The sequence below is a fragment of the Zeugodacus cucurbitae genome, chromosome 4, assembly GCF_028554725.1.
Source record: "Zeugodacus cucurbitae isolate PBARC_wt_2022May chromosome 4, idZeuCucr1.2, whole genome shotgun sequence".
NCBI lineage: Eukaryota > Metazoa > Arthropoda > Insecta > Diptera > Tephritidae > Zeugodacus > Zeugodacus cucurbitae.
In genome coordinates this window covers 22,965,543-22,987,593 of record NC_071669.1, presented here as the reverse complement: position 1 = coordinate 22,987,593, position 22,051 = coordinate 22,965,543, and the positions used below count along the sequence as shown (strand labels likewise).

Here is a 22,051-nt window from a genome sequence, read left to right as displayed (position 1 = left end):
TTTTTTTCAGTGAACTTGTGGACCATAATATATCACCAGAAGGGGGCTAGATATCGCTAGGATACTGATTAATGTTCGGGATGCCATTCAATCTAGGGCGAAAGGAATAATATAGAATAAAGGCCAGTTCTTAAACGCCTGCAAGCCCGATTACTTTTTAAGGTTTGGGGATCGTTGGAGAGGGAATCTTTCGAAAGTGTTTGTAGTTAAGATTGCGATAGATGAACTGCCTCGAAGTGCAGCTTCCTTTAGGAGCAACTTATCCGACAGTAGAGCGTCTATAATGGCTTTGAGCACCAGAATGTGTGCTCATGGCTAGTTAAGGAGTGTTTAAACTCAAGTCAAGCTATTTCACTATCAGGATCGTTAGAGTGCCGGATCACAGCGGGTTCTCTGGGAACTGCAGAGTTTATGAGCTTGAATGAAATGGAACTAGGTTGGGAACGAGCCGGGGCTTCGTTGTACTCCATCGCGAGTTCGGTAAGCGTTGGTTAATAACCAAAATCTGCTCGGTTCCGAGATCCTTTTAGTCAAGTGTGGAACACAACAGTTCAGCTTCGCTAATAGTGAAAACCCTGACTGGACACTGCGTAATAGGCATATATGTAATGAGGTTAGAAATCCTATCAGACACAAACTGCAACAGTTGTATGGAGGAAGGCAAGGACCACCGTTCGCAACACTGAAGTTGAAACATCTCGGTAGCGTAGATACGCAAACGTAGGAATAGAAGGAATGACCTTGGCCATCTTAGAACATATTTCTGTTGTGTTTCGGTGATATATAGGAAACTTTTTACATTCTGTACTTAGGAGTCTTTTGGCATCACAATGGACCGGTTTTTTTAGCTGTACAAATGGGATCCTTTACGACACTTTGTCAAAGGTCAGCCTAACCTAACTCCCTAAAAGTTATAGGTAAGTATTAATGAAGTCTTTTTCGATTACTTGTCGTGGGAACGGATTTTAAAAGTTTTAATTTTTAGCATCGTTATCGTTTCCATCTTCGGAAGTCGGGATTCCAATTGGTTGAATAATGAGTTAGCTGATTCGAAACGAAATGCTTGGATCTCTTATCCCGATATCCCAATTCCCCAATATCTCTTACATCTCTTTAGAAATCCAGTATATCTATCTGGATGAAACTATTCGAATCAGTATTATGGTTTGAAATAGAGATATTATGGTTCCCTGAAAGTACCGTTATACAAGTAATCTGAAGAAAAATTTGGTGGAATGTGGGAAGTAGACTTTTACTGTGAAACTTATTTAGAATACTCGCAGTCCACAATAAACTAGCCGAAACCTTCCTACTTTCTTCAATTATTTATGTTAGTTAAACATTTTTGACTATCATTTAATATAATAATAATAAATGGATGGTTGTTATATTGGGTGTATTGAGTTTACTGACCAAGGTAGGAAGATGGCTTAGAATTCCAGTAAAAAATAATAAATTGTATTATTATTAACTTATATTTTTGTTGTTATTTTAATAGTTGTTGTGGGAATCCTTTAACAAATCAAACTGGTCTAATGCTTACACGCGCTCGTGTTCTCTTAAACACAACTTCTGCTCTCTTATTATCGCTCTCCATACAATTCGTGCTATTCGGTCAGGCATTTAGACCACCCTAATGCCTTTGCGAAGCTTTCGTTTGTGACGAAAAGCTCACAACGAAGATATCCTTACAACAAAACGCGTGCAGCAACAGCGAATAAAAGTAAACCTGCTGGCCAAACGCGATTCAGTCGTCGTTATCAATTCAATGCGAACAGAACGTGGCTGGAAATTTCGAAATATCTCACTTTAACTACACTCTGTGTTGGCAGTTTTGGCTAAGAACGGAAGTGTGCAGTGTAGCGGCAGTGAAGGTGGCCAAGAGTGGCAGACGAGTAATTGAGAGTAGCCGCAAATGCCGAAAAATACACCAAAATAAATTAAAGAGTAAAAAACAACAACAACAATAACAATAAGTAAGCGTGCTTCGAATGTGACCGGCAAAATATAACGGTGAAAGTGTAATAAACAAGTGTGAGTGTGCGCGTGTGTTTTTGTATATTTACTGCCGTGCATGTGTGTGCGCGTAATACAATTGGCAAATAATAAAGTTTGCGCCAAGTTTTGGCTTTATTCGGTTTTATTTGTGCGTCCGTCGAAAACGGATACAATCTCGATCAAATGCGGCCGAAAGTAAACACAATACGGTTGAATGAAATAAGGATGTATATATACAGTTGTGAGGATAACTAAATAAATGTAACAAATAGACAAAAGCAGTTATAAACGAAAGTGAATCGTTGAATTTGTCGACACGAACAATAGCAAAGTGTCTAACAAAAGCCAAGTGTGGCAACAACTAGTTTGGTAACAACAAATCCAACCGCCAATCGGCTTAAAGGCTTGTTTTTGCTGTTGCTGTAGCAGCTTGTGTGTTTATTATGTGTTTGCGAAAAACACTGTTATTTTCAATACAGAAATCGATTTCGGCATGCAATACTTGCACTCTATATGCAAATACTACTCTGTGGCACATAAAACTAATTTGCAACTGCAGCTCAACTAATTATGAAATTAATCTCGCATGCCAGCGGCTACATGCATAAATAATTGCTGGCGACAACAATATTGCACGCTGCCTCGTGCATTGCTCTGTGAGTATAATTAATTATGCATGTGTGTATGTGGTTTGTGCAAATGCCGCACGGAGTTGTGTTGGAGTTCCAGTTGAATTTGCAATTTTACTTTGGTATTTTACTATTTATGAAAATTATGAAAATATATTTTTTTGTATATGTGTGTAGGCGGCGTTAAGGCTGAACTGTTATTAATTAACAAATGTGTTTATACTTTAAGCTCTGGTATAATGAAATTGAAAATACTAATTTTGTTAGCTGAATTTATGATGCTGATAGACAAAAGAAGGGATTTGTTGAAATTTATACAAGGTGCTTAACTAAATATTTACTAAGTACAAAACATGTTTATAAGATACTCTTGGGACAAAATTCAAACGACGAGTTTACTTTTGTCAAAAAAGATTTATCGGTAGTGTATACCTTTTAAGTAAAAATGGACAGAATTCTCATCAATAAACACATATTGCATTACGAATTGTAAAAGCGCCACAAAAAAGTATACATAACACTATACGGGTACTTCGGTATGGGACACAATTAAATAAAAATTTTATTTTCCAGAAAATACTTTCACTATTTCCGAAATTTCGGTATGTTATTTTTTGTTTGAATGCATATTCCAAAATTATATAATTTTATCATCAAAGTTATCTAATTTGTTATTTAAGTGCTTTTCCTGAAAGATTCCAACATGTAAGTTTAACCCAAATAGCCGTAGTTTGGATTTTTTAGTAACTATATTGTGTAATTAATAATTGTTTTAATAAGTGAAATATGAAATCGAAGAACACATGTTTTTACTTAGCTCTCAATCTCCTGGAAAAAATTAGTTTGGTTCGTTACCCAGTCGAGTGTTGTACAGTGTAATGAAATAAAGACCATTACCAAAAAAATATTCAACATTTTAATGAAAAAAATTAAAAATCCTGCTAGCTTACCCAGAGCTCAAGCTTTTTTAGTTCACATATTAGTTTATTATTTAAGAACTTAGTTAAGGCTGAGCTGTTATCTCAGTAGCAGTACAGAAACAGGTTAGAATGCAACAATAACTGCAGTGAAGAATTTTAATGTTGTGTCTATTTAGTTTGTTATATATGTACATAAATACTTAATTAATTTTTAGTTAAGACTAAGTTAGGTTAGGGTATACTATGTTTACATATAACGAGATTTCTCATACAAATTCCTCTCTTGATAATCCGAGAACATAAAATTATCTCGTTTTATACAACTAGATTTTCGGTGTTATTCCTAGTTTTATCGATAATTTTGCAAAGAAGAGGAGAAATGTCAAATGAAAATGTAAACAAAAATGGCCGACAGCGAGATAAAGATGTGTAATACAACAACAGATTTGACAAGTGATAATATCATTTGGCTATATGTAAACGGTCTTAAACTCATCACAAATCTATTGCAGCTAGTTGAAATCGACGACTTAAGATTTGAGATTTATAGTGTAAAGAATAAGATTGCAGGTTTGGTTCGAAACATACATATGTGAATTTATAATGAATATTTGTCGCCATTGTTCTATTACTGGCTTCACTGAGATGGTGTGAAAAATGAAATTGTACAATGGAATAAAACAAATGGTTTAAAGGCGGGTGAGCTCTTACACCACTCACTTTATTGTTTATACAACACAACTATTTGATTGAGTTGAGTTGTAGGCATACACGCTGTAGACTAAGTATGCTGGTATTCTTTTGTAAATAATAAATAGTATAATTTTTATACTCTCGCAACAAAAGTTGCTAAGAGAGTATTATAGTTTTGTCCACATAACGGTTGTTTGTAAGTCCTAAAACTAAACGAGTTAGATATTGGGTTATATATACCAAAGTGAGCAGGGTGAAGAGTAAAGTTCAAATCCCGATGTCTGTCTGTTCGTCCGTGTTCCTTGGCACCATAAGAAGGTTAAGTTCGAAGATGGGCGGAAACGGACCACTGCCACGCCCACAAAATGGCGATAACCAAAAACACATAAAGAACTATAAATAGGCCATAACTAAAGTTATGAAAATAAAATTTGGAACATAAGATCGCATTAGGGAGGGGTACATTTGAATGTAATTTGTTTGGAAAAGTAGGCGTGACCCCGCCCCCCAATCGGTTTTTTGTATATATCTTGCAAACCAATAAAGCTATATAAACCAAACTTTCTGCAGTTGTTTATTTTAGCCGTGTCCTTATACAGTCCAAAAATGAAAGAAATCGGATAATAACCACGCCCACCTCCCATACAAAGGTTAGGTTGAAAATGACTAAAAGTAACTCACTAACGAGAAACGTCAGAAACACATAAGAAATGGCAGAAGGAAGCTGCACTGAGACTTTTTTACAAAATGGAAAATGGGCGTGGCGTCGCCCATTTATGGGTCAAAAACCACATCTCAGGAACTACTCGACAAATTTCAATGAAATTCGGTATATAATATTTGACATCTTGACACCCTGATGACACTGGTAGAATATGGGCGAAGTCGGTTCACAACTACGCCTACTTCCCATATAAATTGAATTCTTCTGATTCGTTCACTTTGTAATGTATACATAAGGAACCGATAAAGATAGCGAGATAAAACTTTACACAAATACTGTATTTGAGCTGTGACATCACTTGTGGAAAAATTGTCAAAATCGAACCATGACTTTTCAAGGCCCCTGATATCAAACATGAAGAACTCAGTGCCTAACGGTAATTTTTCACCGAAAATATAGGTAAATCTCTACATAAATTGCGAGAGTATAAAATGTTCGGTTGCACCCGAACTTAGCCTTTCCTTACTTGTCAAATATCAAATTTATAAAAAATTTTCCTAGAATATCGAAGAATTAGGCGACTAAAAAGCATTCAGTGTGCACCTTTTTATAAAGCGATGCGATAAGCATCGTTGTTGTTGAACTTTTGAGTTGATAAGTTGTTGTGGCATGAGCATAATAATGTATACTGATGTAACTTAACAGCGGCATACTTTTAAGGCGGAAACAAGTTGTTAGAGTGTGTTAAAGTTTATTCTCCCTTCAAAATATTAAGTAAATAGTGCCTTGCATAAAATTCTGTATTCATATTTTGTATATTATTATGTTTTCAATTAACGTTCGAGCTAATTATTTTCTACTGACATATCGTTGAGTATCCATAGAGTTGATTAAAAAGTTTAAAAGCTTTTAAGAAATTCTATGGTATTCGATAAATGCAATTATTTAATGTTATTGAAAATTTTTTTTCATTTATTAAAGGTTTTAAAGGTTTTCATAGTAAAAGTTGTATGTAAATAGTATAAGGATGTTAGTGGGATACTTCCATAATTTGAACAACTTCTTCATTAAATATATACATGTGTACATCAGCTTTCCTGGTCTTACCTTTCACATTTGTATTCAACTTTAGCGTTTGTTGTTATATTTTTTGCTTTCAACATGGCTAGATAAGCAATTTTTTTAATTTAACCATTTAAAATAATGGTTCCTTTTTAGTATATATATTAACTATAAAAAGCTCTTAAAAATATTTAAGTTAATTATATATAAACAATAAATCAATAAAACTTTCAGGATATTAAAAAATGAAGTTGATATAAATTACTCCTTTTGAGCGTGTTTACTTATAGGTGTGACGTGTCGTATACGTAACTTTTCAATGAAGATAAATCAGCTTTTGCAGTAATTGTGATATAATGATGATTATAATCATTATAAATAAAGTTTCAGCACTTTTTAATAGATAATAATTTCAAAACCTGTATAAATAAATTCAAAAAATGTAAAGTTACTCTTATATTACAGCAACACTACATATAACAGTGACGTCATCACATTGAAGAGCCGCTACAAACACTTAAATATTTTTTTAATTTTTTACATTTATGTCTTGATATTTCTTCGTATTATTAGTACTGAGCAGTTCATTGACACATGAGCGTGAAAATTTCTATGAATTTTGCAGTCTCCGTCTACACACAAGGTTACTCATACGCCGTGTGTCACCGTTTAAGGCTTCCACAAATTTGTGATTGAAGTTGGCGTAGGTTGCAAATTCATTTTCAATTTAATGCTTGGCTGCATTTATTAAGTACACGTAAACGTAAACACACTTTAAAGCACATTCTCTGGCAATTGAGGAAATATGCAATATATCACTTTCAATTATATTCGCCTCATGCATTAATATTTTATTTACTGCAATGATGTTAACTCTGTTTATATGTAAGCACTTTACCAAAGTTCACTTACTGCCTTTAACAGCAGAAAAATTACATTTAAAATTTTAAATTCATTTCCATTAACAATATTGTTTCGGCGATAAGCCCTGTCGCGTTTATCCTTATTGAAGCTGACTTTTAGGCTGATTAAATATTTATAATTCCCACGACAGTTAATAATTAAAATTTTACTTATTCACTAGAAAAGTCACTTTTCACCGCACAACCACACGGTTTCAGAGTCAACGCATTTCGTCATCCTCGGCGCCGGCCACTTAAAGCAAATTGCGTACAAAGCAAATATTAAATCGCGCCTGCAAACCGCCGCAGTTCTGCGTATACTGAATGCTTGCAAATTATTTTTCGTACGCAATGCGAATTATAAAGTCATGAAGGTTAACAACCTAACAGTTTACAATTACCAACATTCCGCGGCATTTGAGTGTGTGTGTGTGTCTGCATGGTATGACCACACAGTGCTTGTTATGCGAGTATGCACTACACTACTGAGTAGGCAAACACTATTTCTCGCACTACACTTGGCGGCTGCTCATACACACTTGGCGAGTACTTTTCAGCTCGAATTCCATTGGGCGGTTGTTTGGCCAAAAATTTTCATGTCTACATCACATAAAAGTTAAGCGGATAATGTGCACGAAATTGCGCCCACGCACACACACTCAAACTCTTACATGCTTTTATGGCGCTGGTTGTGGAGAGTGGCGTTTAATATCAGAAATTAACGCGCGCATGCAGAGATTGCTTGTAGTTTGTGGTTGGGACTTTGGAGAAAATTGAGAACATTACCGGCAGGTTCTTAACTGTCGCCTGGAAATGTGGAGAGTTGTATATATTTGAATTTATTGAATTAATTATTATTTTTTACTATTTCAATAAAATTTTGGTATGTATTTACAGTGCATTGAACCTTAACTTGAGCCTCCGTTTCTTAACATCTTTATATTGGATTATTAGTTAGTATATTACCCAAACTTATGTTTTCTGTTGTTGTTGATGTAGCATAAAACTTTCCTAACATGCTTTGTGCAATATTTCTGAAGATCGGTACCATTGACTGGCTACCAATACTCATACTCCAGTTATGTGGATCTCACAGTCATCTGAAAGACGACTATAGTAGCTGTATTTTACTTGCTAAGCATTAGAGAGTAACGAATGGAACACATTATACCAGTTTTCCAAACAGAATAGCAGCACTAAAGTATTCTCGAAAATTACAAATACATATATTTGAGCGCGTTGAATCAATTGTTTGGAAATGCTGAGCAATTTAAAAGATCAGCAAAATGTTTGCTATGTTAAGTTAAGGGGTTTGGTGGGTTTCAATATTGGATAAAAAATTGTTAGTCTTTTAACTAGTACAATATGTTTAATTTTATTATCCAAATATTTTAAGTCGTTCCGAGTAAAATTCTAAGAGATAGACCTTTTGGAAGTTCCACCATCGGGTCATGTCAGTTTGAATGTACAATTTTAAAAGCGTTGAAATCCGGTTGTCTGTTTTTCCGTCAGTCCCTGGAAGCTGTAACTTGAGTAAAAATCTTGATGAAACTTGGAACATGTATTTCTCGACACAATAAGAAGGTGATGTTCGAAGCGAACACGTGCAAAACCCGACCATTACCACGCCTACAAAATGGCGAAAACTGAAAAGCCGACCCTAAAAAGTTTTTTGGGACTATCTCGTAAACAAATAAAGCTATATAAACCAAACTTCCGGTAGTCGTTTCCCTTCAAATTTTTGTTTTTTCTTCGTCATTTACTAGACGTATCCAGTACTACCGAAATATATTGGATTTACTCATTTTAGATCAACCAATAATGAGTTATGTTGTCCGCGGCAAGAGCATTGTTTTTTGAAACATCAGGTGAGATGAGGTAAGAACGGCTGAGTTTTGGGAGTTATTAAATACAAATTTCACAAAATACTGTTTCAATACACTATATACCTTTGATATGCTAAATTGTCTAAATGAAATATATAATTGTACATATTAAAAAAATTGTAAAAATACCTTCTGAAAGCCAGATAACCTCAATATAATAAGCTATATTTTATTCAGCAAATGCTAGAGAGTAGCGTATCAAACACATTATTACATATTTTTAACAAGTTGTAGGACTGAAAAAAAGTTTCTCAATTAATCTAATATAATAAACAATTAAAACAAAAATATCTATGGATCACATGTTGACTAATTATATCTTACCTTAAATGGGCGAAAATACTAAAATACTCTTGAAGCTTACTGTTTGCAACTAGTCGGCTCCCTATGATACACTCAGTATGAATTCATTTGATGCCAGTTGTTAATAAGAGGTGACAATGGCTGGCTAAGCAGAGCTCCAGATTTTAGTCCCATGACTTTCTGGAGTCGTTTGAAAAGCATTATGCGATCCATCCAAAAGTAATGGAAATTGCAGAGGGAAGAAATAACTTGACTATAAAAAATATAGGCTACTTATCTGCTGTTGTATCTAAAATTAAGTCAAAATGTATGATAAATTTCCTAATTAAATATAAACAGTATAGTTTTCAATATTCACATAACCAGATAACAGATGGCCCACCCTTAATTACGATTTTTTTTTTGTTATATAGCATTTGTGATGTAGTATTTCAAGAAAATTCTTACTATGCATATCGTGGACGCTATAGCCGAGTTGCTTGCTTAATTGAAGTTGGTCGGACCCTGGTTATATTTAAATGTTTCTCAAGCTTTGACTGACTCTGTGAAAGTAACGGGTGATTTTTTTGAGGTTAGGATTTTCATGCATTAGTATTTGACAGATCACGTGGGATTTCAGACATGGTGTCAAAGAGAAAGATGCTCAGTATGCTTTGACATTTCATCATGAATAGACTTACTAACGAGCAACGCTTGCAAATCATTGAATTTTATTACCAAAATCAGTGTTCGGTTCGAAATGTGAAATCCGCTTTTTTATCGACAAATTTTGTTCAGCGATGAGGCTCATTTCTGGTTGAATGGCTACGTAAATAAGCAAAATTGCCGCATTTGGGGTGAAGAGCAACCAGAAGCCGTTCAAGAACTGCCCATGCATCCCGAAAAATGCACTGTTTGGTGTGGTTTGTACGCTGGTGGAATCATTGGACCGTATTTTTTCAAAGATGCTGTTGGACGCAACGTTACGGTGAATGGCGATCGCTATCGTTCGATGCTAACAAACTTTTTGTTGCCAAAAATGGAAGAACTGAACTTGGTTGACATGTGGTTTCAACAAGATGGCGCTACAAGCCACACAGCTCGCGATTCTATGGCCATTTTGAGGGAAAACTTCGGAGAACAATTCATCTCAAGAAATGGACCCGTAAGTTGGCCACCAAGATCATGCGATTTAACGCCTTTAGACTATTTTTTGTGGGGCTACGTCAAGTCTAAAGTCTACAGAAATAAGCCAGCAACTATTCCAGCTTTGGAAGACAACATTTCCGAAGAAATTCGGGCTATTCCGGCCGAAATGCTCGAAAAAGTTGCCCAAAATTGGACTTTCCGAATGGACCACCTAAGACGCAGCCGCGGTCAACATTTAAATGAAATTATCTTCAAAAAGTAAATGTCATGAACCAATCTAACGTTTCAAATAAAGAACCGATGAGATTTTGCAAATTTTATGCGTTTTTTTTTTTTAAAAAGTTATCAAGCTCTTAAAAAATCACCCTATATTTTGAAATACTGACCTACAGTGACTCTGTAATACTAAAATTACACAACCCTGGTCAAATATCTAAGTAAGGTCAACTAAACAAATAATTACTGAGAACATAAGTTTAGAGGTCTATTATACACTTACAATTTGTTCCCAAATATGCGTACACGTGTGATCAGTTTCAATCTGTTGATTGAATATAATTTTGTGCAATATATCACTCTTCATTATGCAGAACATTTCTCATCCATGCACACAAATATATAGGTATGGACCTAAGAGAAAAGTAAAAAAAAATTCAATAAATGTGTATTATTTGTCTCCAAGAAATGAGCGCACAAGAGAAAACGGCAAAAATGTCAAACTATAAATGAAGTGCAAGCATTGTGCAGACAATCGCCTCTTCTTCTTGGCAAATGTCCGTCGCTTATTTATGAATTACTTATTGCCATTCTCTTGTCGCTTGTACTGTCTACTTTCATTTACGATGTCTACGAGTACATGGACCGGCAAAGTGGCACATCGCTCAATGTAGATATAAATTAAATATATGCGAATCATGTAAGTCTGCCAAAAATTATAAGAAGATGTAGAGCTTTTCCCGAAAAACATCGAGACAAATGTGACACACTTGTATATAAGACAGTAACAGTAAGAGTAAGAGCAACAGTGAGTGTACATGACCTTTCTGGTGGCATAATATGGATAATATAATATGACGCTATGCTTTGCATGTCTAATGCATATTAACTAAGTTTGTAAGAAGTTCCTACTAAAAACAACAATTCGAAGTAAACATGGCAAAAATTTTGTGCAAAATTTTAAAATTTCATACAAGATTACCCTAACGTATACCGTGGTTGGTACGGATTGAAATGAGAGAGAGTTTAAGAACTATATATAGGTGAAATTTTCTTGGGTTCAAATTATTAAACTAATATGAGTGATTATATGTTATATGGATGTGCACCTGATATATTGTTTTCCAAACTCCGAGTTCCATGTTTTCAATACAAGAGCGCTAACAGAGCGGTTTGACAGATTTGATAGTTTCCTAGGTGATATATTTACATTCAACGAAAACTAAGTCTCAAAAACTGAATTTAATCGGATATCTTGAAAACTCAAAGGTAGGGAAATATGTATTTAAAGTCGTGTTAAAGAATTCTGCAAATAAATTCAAAGTTCTTTAGTCGACTCAAGTGAAGTTCAAATACAAAGCTACTCTTAAGCTTAACTTTTTCAGACCATGTCTCCAAAACTATTACTCGGATCGACTTAAAATTTAATGTAGAATTTAAAAGGAAAAGTAAGGAAGGCTTAGATCGGGTGTCACCGAACATTTTATACTCTCGCAATTTATTTATTTAAATATATTATTATAACAAACAATTTGACTCTCATATTCGGCATATTTATGGTATAAAATCCATTGAAAGTTTGAAAATCCTAATATTAAGTTTATGGGAGATAGATGAAGTTATGACCCGATTTCATTCATTGTTGGCACGGAAACATATTATTAGAAGAACATATGCCCTCTGAATTTCTTCTAAATATCTGAGAGACTTAACTATATTTTCTGTAAAAAATTTGTTTGAAGCACCGAAGTCCTCATATTCGATATAACTATATGTTGGGTCTTGAAAACTTATGTACCGATTTCGACGATTTTTAGAAGGGCGATGCCACTCTTTAAATACAGTATTTTAGCAAAGTTCTGTTTCGATATGCTTATATCTAACTAACTAACTTTATATATTGTAAAGTAAACTATTTAGATTGACTTCAAAGTTCTGGTATATGGGAAGTTGGCGTGTTGTGAACCGATTTGGACTAATGAAATTTGAGGCTTCTGGTAGGTTTCCTTACTTAATTAAAGAATTTTTAGTAGTTTTCTACATAACCTTTGTATGGGAGGTGGGCGTGGTTATCATCCGATTTCCTCCATTTTTGGACTGTATAAGGTAGTACCTAAAGAAACCACTCTAGAAAGTTTCCTTGATACAGCTTTAGTAGTTTGCGAGATATGTACAAAAAACTTAGTAGGGTCGGGCCATGCCCACTTCCCCAAAAAAATTACATCCACATATGCCCCCTCATAGTGTGATACCAAATTTTAATAGCTTCATTAGCTTAATTTAATTTCGGTTATTGCCATTTTGTATGCGTGGCAGTGGCCCGATTACACCTATCTTCGAACTTAACCTTCCTACGTCTTCCAAGTTTCGTCAAGATATCTCAATTTTTACTCAAGTTACAGCTTGCACGGACGGACAAACAGACATTCGGATTTTCAACAGTTTTCAACAGTTGTTTATGCCAACTTTAGCTCGCTAGAATGAATTCTGGAAAATAAAATAGATAGATGGAATATTCATAATTTATTACAAAAAATGTAGAGATATTTTTTTACTGGCTTAAATGTGTACAACAGGGTTTCATTAAATGGAAACACTCATTCTTAAAATAGCTGCAAATATGTTAAACCCAGCATACCTTTAGGCTAACTTTCAAATTAATTTCAAAACGCTTGAAGCTATTATTTGATTGTTTTGATATTAAAAGATTATTTTCACACACATCAACATATTCAGCAACTTAATTCTCTACGTACATATGTATGTATATAAGTATAATCTCCATCATTATTACACATTTCCGTTGGATAAACACTGTCGAACCTACATCTATATGTAGAAACACGCGTTTTCTCTGGTCAACTCATTATATACAAATATTTAGCGGCTTAATTTATTTTCTGCCAAAAATGACCTTTTATCGTCCATTTTCATTATATCGAATATAATCAGCAAATTACTGGGTTTTGTCTATGCGTGCGTCGTCTATCTACCTTCCCATGTACATATATATGTTTGTTTGTATGTTTGTATATATGATTGTAAGCGCTGGCATAGCTACATATGTAAGCGCCCATTTTTATCATTAAAATGTGTTGGCCTTTATGTTGGTATTTAGCGACGACAGCGCTGCTGACCATGACAGGAATTTCAGATGCGCCATAACCGCCTAAATAATTCAACTTAATGGGCCAGCGTATGCGCATAGACACACGTCCAAACACTATAGCAGCAAATAAAAGAGATATTTTATAAATATACATATGCCTGTATGCATATCAAAGCTATTATATAAATACAAGCCATAATATATACTAAATGAGTATATGAGTGGGTTTGTTCGTATGTATGTCTGCATTCCTGTGGCAAAATGTAATGCAAAGGTCAGATTGTGTTTCACTGAAAGCTCGCTTACTTACAAGACAGTCTGCTTGCCACAAAATATATATCTACGCGTGGTTGTGTGTGCGTGTTGTGTCTGTATTTCAATTAATTTAGTCTTCGCATGATATGAAGATGTCTAACAATGGTTGTGGACATACATATTTATGTACATAGCCTAGATGTAGATACATATATACATACTTATATGTAAAATGATATATGTACGTATAGTATATGTATATTAACAACCGCTGGATTATGCGGCGTAGTTTAACACAAATTTGTGGCCATTTTTTGACCATTGTGGTTTTGTAGAATTTCGAAAAGTTTGTAATTTCACCATTTTTGAGTATTTAAGAATTAGTTAATTACCATATTGATTTAACTAATGACTTCCTACTGATATTTAATTTTAAGCTTTGATTTTAAGGACAATTACCCAATTTCTAAATAACTGAGGTACTTTTGGAAATGTTATATTTTATAAAAGCCATCGTTTATCGTTTTAAACTATATTGGTTCATATCATTAAACTTCTTATATTTTTAATTAAGCACTTTATCTCTAAAATATAATTCAAGAACGAGATAGACGTGTACAACATATTCAATTGCTTTCTAATTAAGGTTCTTTACTTAATAACACAATGTTAATTGCTATTCAATCTATTTATTTAGGCAACAAAACGTATTCTGAAGAACAGATTTTCTAAAAATACTGAAGGAGATTTCAAAAAAAAAAAATCGGACATTTACCTGAGGTAGACATGATTCGTTGATCACATATATTCGATGAATAAGCTGTCATTTCAGTTGAAAACACTTAGTCTCAAAGATATTTTTAATTATTAGACAATTTTACTTATCATTAAACCATTTACGAATTTAAAATTATTTATTGCTTTTGTTATAGTTATAAAATATTTTCAGTAAGTTTTCTATATATATACTATATATTGCAATTTTTTAAGACACAACTAAATTTTTAGGTCGATTAGTACTTTGTGGGATGCTCCTTACTATCAATAACAGCTTTCCATCGTTTCAGCACGGATTCTACAAATTTCTATGCATAGTTTGGAACAATTTTATTCCGTACTGTTTGCATGACTTTTTTCAAGTCGGCTTTATTTCTAATTTGGTATTTCGCATGTCTGGTTCCATAACTGACCACAGATTCTCAATTGCATTAAAATCTGAATATTGCGCTTTTTTTTGTACTATATGGACAGTTCCATATAATCCAACTTTGCACAACTCCGAATTTGTGCTTCGGATCTTTATCTTGATAGTACCAAAAGTCTTGATAGTCAAAAGTATTTAATTTCGCGGCATTTCGTAGCAAATTTCATTTCAGAATGTTCAGATACACACTCTTGCACATAGTACAATCGATAAATTCCAAATTCCCGACACCAGAAGACGACATGCTTCCTCACACCATTATATGCTCTCCAACATGTTGTACGGTACTATGTAGATTTTGCGGTTGTAGCTCAGCAATTGGTTTTGTCCATACATATCTATTTCTATCCGATATAAAGAGGTTGGAATTACTCTCATCTCCAAAAATTACGGTATTCCAGAAGCTTGCAGGCATATCTAATTCTTAGTTTGTAACCTTCAACCTTGTACTTCGAGTTTTAGCATTAATGTATGGTTTATTTCAGGCAGTGCGGCCATTTAAATTTTAAATAAATTTTCCATTTCGTTGATTTAAGCTGGAGCACTTGAATGGGGATTTTATCGTATTTTGCGTACAATCCAACGGGAGTCACTTTCGTTAAATATTTTATTATGAGCCGATTTTTTTATTTGCGACACGATTTTCACGAACATAACGTTAAGTGATATGCCGAATAGTTCCTTGACTCAGTTTCACCATTTTCGCGACATTGCGTTGACTTTTTCCGTCTTTATAATACTTATGACTAACTCGCGCACTTCAATGCTTGTTTGGCCGCCTAAACTAAAACTAAAATTTCAAAACTTTTAAATATTATTCCAGGATAGCTCACATTTATAACAGTATTTACTTTGCATTTGAAAATCGGCGCCAAGCTGTCACCGCTAACGGCAAACATTTGTGCATAATTTTGGCTGTGAGCTTGTATTTCGGTATACGAACATATTTTTACTTAACGTTTGTAAAAAATAAATAATTTTTTTGTTTTTTTTTATTTAAAAGATCAAACATACTATATGTACCTAATCAACAAATTAGTAAAAGTTTTTAATTTCGAAATATAAACATGATTTTTACTAAGCGATTTTTCATTTCGTTGCTGCATCATTTGACTGTGAGCCACTCTACCTTATTACACAAATAGTATCATGGAGAATTATTTTATATTACCTCTGTCTGTATTAGAAAAAATGATTAAATATTTCGTACTGCCGTTACAAAAAAAAAAAAAAGCGGCAGTGGCAAATGACTGTCAAATAATCCTTATGCTCATACAATTTGTATGGCGAGCTGAGCGTTTAAAAATTCGATTTTGACAGTGCGTTGTGAAGTAAAGTTGGCTGCGAAAAAGGGAGTTTCTTTGCATAATAAAATTTCCAAATTCAGTTCAAGTAAACAGAAATTTGCCGCGTTGTCGTTAACGCTGAGTTGTTAAAAACGTTCCGCTCAGTTACATGGATATGTCGAAGTCAATGACGCTAAATTGACAAGAGTACGATATCTAAAACAACCGTAGAATTTATTCAAGGGCTCAAATAATAAATGAGTATTTCGAATGGGCAAAGGCATTTTAGAGTTTAATATTTGAAGATAAAATGTCAACATTATACCGAACTAATGTTAAGTATACAGAAATGAAGAATGCAATTTTATTAATTACAATATTACAACAATAATGACAGAATTATGACATGAATTCGTCGAACAACATAAGTCCTTTTATTCTAAAAAAAACTATCCTTAGCAGAAATACCTTTCTGATTGTTCCACTATACCATAAGTTTTTAATATGAATATAATATAAATAAAATATAATATAGATCTACAACTTTGCTTTTAAGGCATTTTTTGTTAAAAAACGGTTAGAAAAATATTATTCCAAATATTGGCCATCGCTAGCTACTACTTTTGACTATCTTTCTGGCAGCATGTGTATTCCGTGCAAATGTCGAGAATTCGGCTCAAAATGTGACATTTTCAGTTTGAAGAATAAGTTTGGGATGCAAACAGGTCTGTACAAATATTTTGGTGGGTTAATTTTGACACAAATGTCCAAGATCGATATTAAACGATTTAATCGACCAGTGCTTGACCCTAGAGACCTATTGGAAAACGGCGGAAGCAAAGTTGTAGACCGAATAATAAAATTTTTAAAAACCCTAAAACCCTAATTGGGAATAGCAGCTATTCACGTTAAAGCGTTGAAAACTATAAAGTATAGGGATAGGGGTGAGAGTGATTCATTCTTCTTATTTATTGAATTATCCAGTGTCAAATCGAATAATATGATAAAAGATACGATTTGGATACCATTTCGACCTTTATGAAACTCCTTCTCAGGGAAATCAGACGAATTAGACATGTTAACAAAAGAGTTATATAGGCTACTCATATTTATAAGCCGCATGGAAGGAATCTGACTGAGAGGGAAATGCAACCATTTCAGTAGACAAAATACAAAAAAATATGTTGTCTACAGAAAAGAACTAAGAAGGAATGAATTTCATGAAGTAATAAAATGCAATTCGTACACTATGTTTCACTGAATTTTAATCTTGAAAAGATATCTCCTTAAATATATGTAGCTATCCATTCGGATACAGGCTTCTCATATATAGGTACACCTACATATATGTTCTTTAAGAAAAAATAAAATATAACGAAGTCTGCTTTTATTTGAAACAGAATGAATATGAACTTATTTTTAATGAAACCCTCTCACAACTCATTATTTGCCGCATCTATGCAGAATTATCGCAACCAGCTTTGCTAACAACTCAAAAGCGCTGCTTAAATAATAGTGTTATTGTAATTTAACTTTCACTCTGATACGCCTTTCTGCGTTTTGCCGTGCTTTTTTATTTTTCGAGTTTTGAAAAAGTTGATTTCAGTGCCACTAGTACCTGGTGGGTAGGTTGAGGCTGAATCAGCGCCGCGTGTCGGGAAAAAGCTCAGCGCACAAAACGTACTTTGAAGCGGCAACGCAAAGGAAATGATGAAGTAAAACGTGAAAATTAAAAGAAATTGAAGTGCAGCAACGGAAACTTAAAGTGGGAAATGAAAGTAGTGAAGGACTTCCGCGGAGACTTTCGATGCCTTTTGAGTCATAAAACGTATAACGAAAGCGGTGCTTGCAAGAGGGGCTGTCATAAAACTTTTTTCCACCGACCTTACTCCGCTTGTTTTTATGCGCCTTTTGTGAGCGGGTGAGTACACACGCTGCACTTTATTGGCGGTGAAATGCTTTACATAAATTGCTCACGATATTAAGGTGGTGCAGCAGCTGCCAGGCTTTGATCAGGTCAGCTGTGCGCGCTGGTAGCAAATGCTTAAATATATATTACATACACACATTTAAGCGAAATTAAAACTAATTTTGAGTTAAGTCAAATTTTCGCGCAACTTTTATCTTAATTTACTGATCTAATAAAAAAGTTCATTACTTCCACCGGACACTTTGGAAAAAAGCTGTTATTTAAAAACGCTTTCATTAAAAGCTCAAAGTTGGTTGGACAGTAATGAAGCCAAAAGTTTACATTGTTGTAATTGTTATTGAATTTTTTACCTGCGGAAGCAACTTTTAAACGAAATTTCTAACGAGTTTTTGGTGCTGCTTGAACTGACTCATAATGCTCGTGGTAATGGAGCTGCAAGTGAGGTCCGGATATTACATTCTGTTTTACTACATATATAATGCACGTCATTAGTTCTCTTTTATTGAAATAGTTACGTTTAATAATAGTGCCACGTGCTTTCTTGTGATATAATAATGTTGATATTCTGCTAAATTACAATTTGAGTGCAACGCTCAAACAGACATTATTAAGGAACAGATTCAAAGTGACAACGTTTAAGCTATCTGAGATAGTCTAACTATACTTAAAACAAAGTAGAAATAAAAATCGAGATTGGAACTCAAATATATATGACTCTATAAAAAAGATAAGAAAGTACAGGCCCTTTGGATCACCTCTTCATGTAAACGAACCTTAAAATTTTGAAGAATTTTGAGGACACAGTACAGAGACATATAGAGGCTTGTTTACTTTTAAGTTGATCATTAGAAATATTTATATTATAACAAGATTAATAAACTACAAACATTTCCAAGAAATAGATAAAAAGGGTATTCCGATAAGTCACGAATAACCTTTTCGCACAGCCCAATTAATTCAATACATTAAGATTATAATTGGGTAACAAATTTTTGCCCTTCACACTGCCGGCTACTCGATTAACGATTGGCTGTTGCTTTTTCATTTTCACACAGGAGCTAATTGATCACTTAACTGGCCTCTCTCTGCTCGATTAAAACGCTGATTAAAATAGAAATATACATTAATTTTTAGTTGAATTTCAATCGACTTGAAAATGAAATGCAACCCTGCGACAAATACTGTATTTGTAATTATATACATATATACGTTCTTTGTTTGCGAGTTGTTGTGCACGCTACACGATGGTAGATTTCGCTGCTAAAAATAGCAATCAGCTGATGAAACTTGCCAACTTCTTATGAAAAGCAAAAACAAAAATGTGTAACAGCTGATCAATTAATTTAGCTGTGTGTAAAAACTACAATCAAATTTCCAGCGTGTACAAGAATCCACTGAGTTGCAATCCAGTTTGAACTCCATTTGTATTCGATAAAAATTAATGTAGTAAAATAAGATTTTTTTGGTATCTCAAAACCGCGCTTTAATTGAGGAAAGGTCGATTAATTGTCCAATTACCTCCTGTGCGAAAAGGCCAAACACCTAATAATAATGTTTCCATATATTAAAGGGGCTCTTTTTACTACCTCAGAGCAACGGTACATCTTCTGCATTTTTGTAAAAATTACTCCAGCTTTAATTTCCCAACAATCTGTTTTCAATTATGAAATTAGTTTAGTGTCGGTGTCCTTTGTGTTCAAAATTTGCGGTTTTTCTGCGGCAATTTTGTTATTGACGAGCGAAATTTTCCGCTAATTGGTGGTCACAAATGGGACCAGGCATGTTGCTAATTAATGTGCGTGCGCCGGCAACAACAAATTAATCCTCATCATAAAATATGAGCAAATGTCCAATAGAATTTGTGAAATGTGCCTATGTAAACAAAACACGGCGGGAAATATTCATAGAGCCAAAAATAGACAAAGCAAAGAGTTTCTCACACATACATATTGATATCATATAACGGTTTATAGTAATTTACAGCTTTTTTGATTTATTAATTAGGGAATCTCAGTGAATTATATTTTTTTTGCCAACAATTTTCATATATTTTTGTATGAGTAAAGGAAATCATCAAATATTTACTAAAAGAAAAATAATTTTTTTATCTGCTGCATTTATATCGCCGCAATTAATTGGCATTTATTTAGGCATTTATGTACTTATGTTACCGCAATTCCGATAATATTTAATTTGTTCCAAAACAAATGCATAAAATATGAATTCAAAAACGCATTAATAAAATTAAACAAATATTTCGTTGAGTGATTCAACCAGAATTAGTTAGATATAATTTTTCGTTGACGTCATTATTGCAATATTTACATCTATACATTTTTTCGTTATTTTCTTATGCAGTTTCACTAATTGTGTGATGTCTTTTGATTTGATTTACAAGGTTTCCAAAAAATAAATTTTTACGATGTTATGTTCAGGTCCTATGAATTTTATATAAATTATAAATGGGGAATGACCACAATATCAGTTTAGAAAATAACTTTTATGGTTGAGACCACTAAGCCCTTAAACATTTTCCAGAGACAAAGTTGATATGTGCTTCATATCTGATAGTATGTGCTGATTTGGTTGTTCCATCTAAGGAACTTTAATAAAGTGCAGTCCTGAAATCAGTGAAAATGTCTGGATATTATAATTTCCACTAATGAAATTATAAGTTAAGCGAGCGTTAAAAATTACCTGCACTATGCACAAGCTTCGTCTTACTTTATGATTTACTATAGTCTCCATCTATACTACTATTATAAAGAGGAAAGATTTGTAATGAATAAACTCAAAAACTACTGTGCCGATTTAAAAATTCTTTCACCATTGAAAAGCTACATTCACCCTGAATAACATAGGCTATATTTATTGCTCGAACTTTTAACTTTTAATAATTTAAAACTTTAAATAGTTCCCAGGTGAGGATATCAAAAAGACTCCGTGATGGGGAAACTTAATCTGAAACTGAAAATCGCTTGCAAGACATTCTCTTCGCATCGCAATTCCGTGCGAAGCCGGAGCGTTCTTCTAGTATCATATTGTATATCGAAAAACAGCCCAACTTTTGCAATGGGCGAAGAAGCGAAGACTTAGATATAACACTATTTAATAAATAATGTTGGGTCTATTATCATTAGAGCACTATTTGTTTGGTCAAAAGTATGTATCGTTTTCAAAGTTAATATTGTAGAGATTTGAGACGCTCTATGCTCTGTTTTCAACCCGACCGGTTAAACGCAATGTCAGATATCAATTTATTTTATCACTGCATAGAAAAAACATGAGCTTTAACATCTCACACATCGTTTCCAAAGGCTATTCCAAAAATCGAATTTAAAAGTAACTCGAAGAAGCGCTGCCAGAAGTGCATAATTTCAAATAGAGAATATTTAAAGCCGCCAACATTAATGTAGATGAATGAATAAATATATATTTTTTTTAATTTGAAAATTCCCGTTATCACTCGTATACTGTTATTTTCAAGCAAAGTTGGAATTACGAAATTTAATCTCAATTTAGAAACTTAGTACAATATTATATTTAGCATTATAAGTTTTTTGTTTCAACGTCATTGAATATATGATATGTTTCAAAATCATAAATTTTTTAAATTAAAAGCAAATATGTATAGTATTAATCAATAAAAATAATGCAAAGTCTTAATTTTTTAGTAAAAATTCTTATTAGATAAGTATTAAACACTTACCTTATTTATTTTCATAAATTGTATTCAAAAGCCAATTCCACATTTCTTATGTTTATCAAACTGGTTAACTCTTTATACTTCAGCACTTCGCGTTATATACAAACGTTTTATTTCAAACAAAAACCAGCATTTTTTCTCTCATGCTACTATTTTGCTT

At 33.5% G+C, this 22,051-nt stretch overlaps 1 protein-coding gene across 2 annotated transcripts in view; it reads left to right on the top strand.

Annotated features, from left to right (window-relative positions):
* The first annotated feature begins 1,764 nt into the window (after nt 1–1,764).
* Nucleotides 1,765–22,051, top strand: part of LOC105214585 (uncharacterized) — a 147,999-nt gene continuing 127,712 nt past the window's right edge. For both annotated transcript variants that reach the window (XM_054229167.1, XM_054229166.1), the window contains exon 1: nt 1,765–2,654. The gene's annotated coding sequence lies outside the window, so the exon portion shown is untranslated. The remainder of the gene's footprint in view (nt 2,655–22,051) is intronic.